The sequence below is a fragment of the Elephantulus edwardii genome, unplaced genomic scaffold (assembly GCF_000299155.1).
Source record: "Elephantulus edwardii isolate Elephantulus edwardi_28Jun2011 unplaced genomic scaffold, EleEdw1.0 scaffold00178, whole genome shotgun sequence".
NCBI lineage: Eukaryota > Metazoa > Chordata > Mammalia > Macroscelidea > Macroscelididae > Elephantulus > Elephantulus edwardii.
Window position 1 is genome coordinate 3,725,673 of NW_006399928.1, and position 6,601 is coordinate 3,732,273.

The 6,601-nt window shown below is 40.4% G+C and overlaps 1 pseudogene; it reads left to right on the forward strand.

Annotated features, from left to right (window-relative positions):
* Positions 1-3,214, forward strand: part of LOC102874640 — an 11,202-nt pseudogene extending 7,988 nt beyond the window's left edge.
* The last annotated feature ends 3,387 nt before the right edge of the window (positions 3,215-6,601 follow it).

Sequence of the window (6,601 nt, forward strand, 5' to 3'; positions counted from 1 at the left end):
GATATTGAGCTTCAATCCATATTGAAGACTGCAGTCCTTGACCTTCTGCAGCAAGCGTTTCAGGTCCTCCTCAGTTTCAGTGAGCAGGGTTGTGTCATCTACATAACGCATGTTGTTGATGATCCTTCCACCAATCCCGATGCCACATTCCTCCTCGTACAGCCCAGCATCTCGGATGAGCTGTTCTGCATACAGATTGAAAAGGTATGGAGACAAAATACATCCCTAACGGACCCCTTCTTGATTTTGAACCATCCAGTGTCTCCCTATTCTGTTCTGACGACTGCCTCTTGGTCTTCAACATAGTAAAAAGTATAAATGCAAACCTGAGATCCAACATTTTTCTCAATGGAGAGAGATTAAAGGCATTACCTTTGAGAACAGGAACTAGGCAAGGATGCCCAGTATCACCTTTCCTATTCAATATTGTCTTAGAAGTCTTAGCCATTGCAATAAGGCAAAAGAAGGAAATAAGAGGTATCCAAATTGGCAAAGAGGAAGTAAAATTATCTCTATATGCAGATGACATGATAGTATACTTAGAAAACCCTAAAGACTCAGCAAGAAAACTGCTGGACTTAGTTGACCAATTCAGCAAAGTGGCAGGATACAAGATCAACATACAAAAACCAATTGGATTTCTCCACAGTGACAGAGAGAAAACAGAATTGGAACATAGTAAAACAATACCCTTCACAATTGATAATCACAATTTAAATATTGGGAGTAAATCTAATCAGAATTACAAAGGATCTATTCAAAGGAAATTACAAGTAATCTACAAGAGTCAAAAAAAAAGAGACCTGGAGAAGTGGAAAAATATCCCTTGCTCATGGATAGGAAGACTCAATATTGTGAAAATGACAATACTACCAAAGGCAATTTACATATTTAATGCAATCACAATGCAAATACCAATTCTATTCTTCAACGAGATGGAAAACGCAATCTCCAATTTCATTTGGAATAGAAAGAGGCCCAGAATAAGCAAAGCACTCCTTAAAAATAGAAAAAAGGTAGGAGGCATCTCACCCTCTGATTTCAAATCCTAGTACACTGTCGTGGTGGTCAAGACAGCGTGGTACTGGTACAATGACAGACACATAGATCAATGGAATAGAATTGAGAATCCAGAAATCATCCCATCTACCTATGTTCAACTGATTTTGACAAGGAGATGAAATCAGTCAAGTGGGGAAATGACAGCCTTTTTAAAAAATGGTGCTGGCAAAACTGGAAAACAATCTGCAGAAAACTCAATTAAGAGTCACACTTCACTCCATACACAAAAACCAACTCAAAGTGGATCATGGACCTAGGACTAAAACCAAGGAATATGAACTTCATTAAAGAAAAGCTTGGACGAATGCTAGCAGACCTAATGCACAACATAAACAGTCTCCCAATCAATCACCCTGGAAAATCTGCAACCAGGGAGGATAAAATAGACAAATGGGACCTTCTAAGAAGCAAATCCTTACGCACATCTAAAAACTTCTCCAATAGGGTAAAAAGGGAAACCAGATAGGGAAAAAATATTTGATAATGACATGCCAGACAAGGGACTTATACCTAGAATGTATAAAATACTTGGCAACCACAACAAGATAAAGGTAAATAATTCAATTGAAAAATGGGCACAGAATATGAACAGACACTTCACCAAAGAAGACATTCAGATAGCGAGTAAACACATGAAGAAATGTTCAAAATCCCTAGCTCTAAGAGAGATGCAAATCAAAACAACTATGAGATATCATATCACCCCAGTAAGAATAGCAAAATTTAGCAGAGCAGCAAACATCAAATGCTAGCAAGGTTGCGGAGAAACTGGAACCCTTATTCACTGTTGGTAGATAAGTAAAATGGTGCAACCACTATGGAATGTAGTAGGGTGTGTTCTCAAAAATTTGGAAAAAGAAATACCATTTGACCCAGCAATTTCACTACTAGGAATTTACACTAAAGAAACTATAACCGCCACCCAAGCAGATATATGTACACCATGCTTACTGTGGCTTTGTTCACAATAGCAAAGAGCTGGAAACAACCCAAGTGTCCATCAACAATGAATGGATATAGAAGCTCTGATATATTTACACAATGGAATGTTATGCCCCATTGATAAAAAAGGAACTCATGAAAATTATGCAAAATTGATGACCCTAGCGGACATTAATGCTGAATGAAATATCTCAGTCACAAAAGGACAAATATTGTATAGGGCCACTGTTGTAAAATGGGACTGACATGAGGGTTGAGGGAAGACAGAGAAGGAGGGGAGGAATGTTGTATACTGCATTGAAACAGATGAGGAAGAGAACTGTTTACAAGGGATATATGATTGGGTATCATTGTCTTTACAGAAGTCCAGAATGAAGGCTGCACAGTGGAGTGGACTTGGGGGGAGAGATTTCATAACAATGAAAGAGTTTTTCTTTTTCAAGGAGAAGAGTGAATTGAGGGGAGGGGGTGGGCAGGGAGAAAAGTGAAACAATGAATGACTGGAAACCCTAAGTCTCTGTAAACTTTCATTAAAATTAATTTTAAAAGTTTTTTTAAAAAGAATATGTTTGAGAAATCATGGTGGAGGCCAAGGAATCCACATGTGAAGAATAGGATGGGGAAGAGGAACAGTTGGTTCTGGTGGAATTGTCAGGGATTATTGATTCAGACTTTCTCTCAAAATGTGAAAATAAATGCAAGGTTTTGGAAACTGACACTGAGAAGCCTGTTATGCCAGTGGACAACTACATATTTGCCAGGGAGTATGAAGAAGCTCTTGGAATGTGTATTATATTTGAAAAAAATATGGAAGAATGTGATGCAGAAAGCAATAATAATACAGTGTTAAAGTTCAAATGCCAAACAATGAAGAAACTCAGCATGACAAAAACTCTTCTGACAGAAAAGAAGAATGGAGAATAAAACATAGGTGGTGCTGAATGGCTGCAAATCAATGATAATGATTACTCTAATAGACCTAGCCTCATTTGTAGGTACCTATAAGATGACAAAGAATTTATAGTTCCAGCCCCAGATAAACCTTTGGATTTGAAGGAGCAGGATATTCAAATGAATGACAATTCAGGAGAAACCACTCAACTTGGAAATAAATTATTCTGATCCTATTATTGAAATACCTTCTTTTGATACAAAAGATTTTGTTTTTATGGAAACCCAAGAAACTGCTTTAGAAGTCACTCCTAGATGAAGTGTTTCACATAATACACAATCATAAACTTTTTATAGTGCTATATCAAATAATTGACTCTGTAACATTCAGCTATTGGTCTTTAATTGTTTTTGTTGGCTATCCATGTTTGCAGTCATAGTAGATCAGTATAACCATCTCATTCCAAGACCAGATATGAATTGTATTTAAAAAACAAAAACAAAAAACTGGCTTAAGTGATCATAAAGATTCTTCCCTAATGAGTCCTTTAAATGTAGACGTTTTAGTAGATAAATATACTTTATTGCCAAACCAAACCCTCTGTTATCAAGTCAATACCAATTTGTTGTAATTCTTCCTCAGGTTTCTGAAGCTTTTTAGGAGGAGAATGCCCATTTTTCTCCTTTTAAAGCAGGAGGGTAGCTCTCCACCAAACCCAGTCCCCAACCTTGCCAAACTCTTAGGCCTGGCCACTGAAGATTGAAGATGCCCAGGTTCAAGGACCCCCATCACTGTCTCAGAGGCCAGGGTACTCTTCAACTAGCAGGACAAAAGAAATGACCAACTTGCACCAGATGCTGTGACATCCATAGTCTCCCCTGGCTACTGGTCTTGGGCCATCCCAGTCTAGCCTCTGAGCCCCAGATCTTGACCTCTGTTCAGCAGGAAGTAGCCAGCAAGAATGTTGTTGTTATGTGCCATCAGTCGCTTGTGACTCATAGTGATCCCTGCTCTATCCTGAGCCAATTGCACTGCCTCTGACACACCCATCTTGATTACCCCAGTCACTGAATCAATCCACCTCATAGATGATCTTCCCCTCTTGCGTCATCCCTCCATCCTCCCAAGCATGATGTCTCTCTCCAAGGACTGGTCTCTCCTTACAACATGACCAAAGTATGTCAGACAAAGCCTCAGAATCCTTGTCTACAAGGAGCAGCCCAGTTTAACCCTCTCCAGCATGAATCTGTTTGTTTTCTTAGCAGTCCATGGTACATTTAATACTCTTCTCCAGCACGACAGCTCAAAGGCATCAATGCTCCTTCTATCCTCCCTAGTCATTGTCCAACTCTCTGATGCATAACAAGTGATTGCAAAGGCCATAGCCTGTATCAGATGCAACTTAGTCTCCAGAGTGACACCATTGCTCTTCAGTACTTTGGAGAGGTCCCTAACAGCAGACTTTCCCATGGCAATATGTTTTTTGTTTTCCTAGCTACTGGTGCCAAGAGTGTTGTCCATGGAGCCAAGATGACTAAAGTTGTTAACAATCTCAATCTTTTCACCATCCATCCTGACGGATGCCAATTGGTTCAGTGGTGAGAATCTTTGTCTTCTTGACATTGCGCTGCAATCCATACTGAAGGCTGCAGTCCTTGACCCTCTGCAGCAAGCATTTCAGGTCCTCCTCAGTTTCAGTAAGCAGGGTTGTGTCATCTGCATAACACAGATTGTTAATAGATCTTACACCAATCCTGATGCCACACTTCTCCTCATAGAGCACAGCCTCCCGGATGATCTGTTCTGCATACAGGTTGAAAAGGTATGGAGATAGGACACATCCCTGGCGTACACCTTTCCCAATTCTGAAACATGCAGTGTTTCCCTGCTCTGTTCTGACGACTGCCTCTTGGTCCAAGTACAGGTTTCGCATTAGAACGATCAAGTGTTCTGGGATTTCCATTCTTCTCAGAGTCAGCCACAGTTTGTTATGATCCATACAGTCAAACGCCTTTGCATAGTCAATGAAACACAGATAAGACATTCTTCTGGTATTCCCTGCTTTCAGATAAGATCCATCTAACATCAGCTACAATATCCCTAGTAGCACGACCCCTTCTAAACCCAGCCTGGACTTCTGGAAGTTTTCTGCTGATGTGCTGTTCCAGTTGTTTTTGGATAATCTTCAGTAGAATCTTGCTTGCATGTGAAATCAATGAGATTGTTCTATAGTTTCCACACTCTGTTGGGTCACCCTTCTTTGGAATGGGAACAAATATAGATCTCTTCCAGTCGCTTGGCCAAGTGGTTGTTCTCCAGATTTCTTGGCACAACTTGGTGAGCACATCCAGGGCAGCATGTTAGCTGAAATACATCAATTGGTATACCATTTATTCCTGGGGCCTTATTTTGTGCTATTTCCTTCAAAGTAGCTTTAACTTCTTCCTTCATCACCATAGGCTCTGGCTCATATGTTATTTCATGAAATTCTTCTGTGTCTGCCAATTCCTTTCGACACAGTGACTCAGTATATTCTATCTTCTTTTAATACTTCCTGGATCATTTAATATTCTGCCTAAAGCATCCTTGATTACAGCAACTCGAGGTTTGAATTTGTTCTTCAGTTCCTTGAGCTTAAGAAATGCTGAACGAGTTTGGCCCTTTTGATTTTCCGACACCAGCTCCTTGCACATTTCATTGTAGTATTTTGCTTTGTCATTCCGAGCTGCCTTTTGGAATCTTCTGTTCAGTTCTTTAGTATCTTGAATTCTTCTTTGTGCTTTGGCTTCTCTGCGCTCCAGTGCAATATTCAGAGTTTCTTCTGACATCCATTTTGGTCTTTATTTCCTCTTCTTTGTAATGACCGTTTGCACTCTTCCTGGATGATACATCTGACATCCTCCCACAACTCATTAGCTTTTCGCTCATTAGTGTTCAAGGTTTCAAACCTGTTCCTGAGATGGTTCTGAAATTCAGGTGTGATGAACTCAGTCATATTTTGGTTCCTGTGGTTACAGTTTCATTTTCCTCAGCTTCAGCTTGAACTTGCATGAGTGGTTGGTTCCACAGTCAGCTCCTGGCCTAGTTTTCAACGCTGACATTGAGCTTCTCCAGCGGTTCTTTCCGCTGATATAATCGATCTGATTCCTATGCATACCATCAGGTGAAATCCATGTGTATAACCTGTCTTTATGTTTTGTGTGTGTATGTTTCTTATAAAACGAATTTGCCCTTTTTCTCACTAAAAGAGGCTGGGATGTCAGGCCAGAACCAAGGTCAAAGGAATATCAACATGTCAACAAAGGGAGTGAACAGCTTCAACTACCATGGAGTGCCCCTCCCTTCCCTTCTTAGAAGACCACCCACCTGGCTAAACCACAATGGAATGTCCCTCCTTTCCCTCCCTAAAGACCTTCACTATAAAACCAGCCCTAATCCACTTTGTTCACAGCTTTAGTTTGCTTGGCTCCACATTCAACACTCTTGGCACCAGCAGCCAGGAAATTAATAGGTGTATTGCCATGGGAAAGTCTGCTGTTAGGGACTTCTCCAAAATACTGAAGAGCAATGGTGTCTCTCTGGAAACTAAGGTGTGTCTGATACAGGCCATAGTCTTTGCAATCACTTGTTATGCATCAGAGAGTTGGACAATGACTAGGGAGGATAGAAGGAGAATTGATGCCTTTGAGCTGTGGTGCTGGAGAA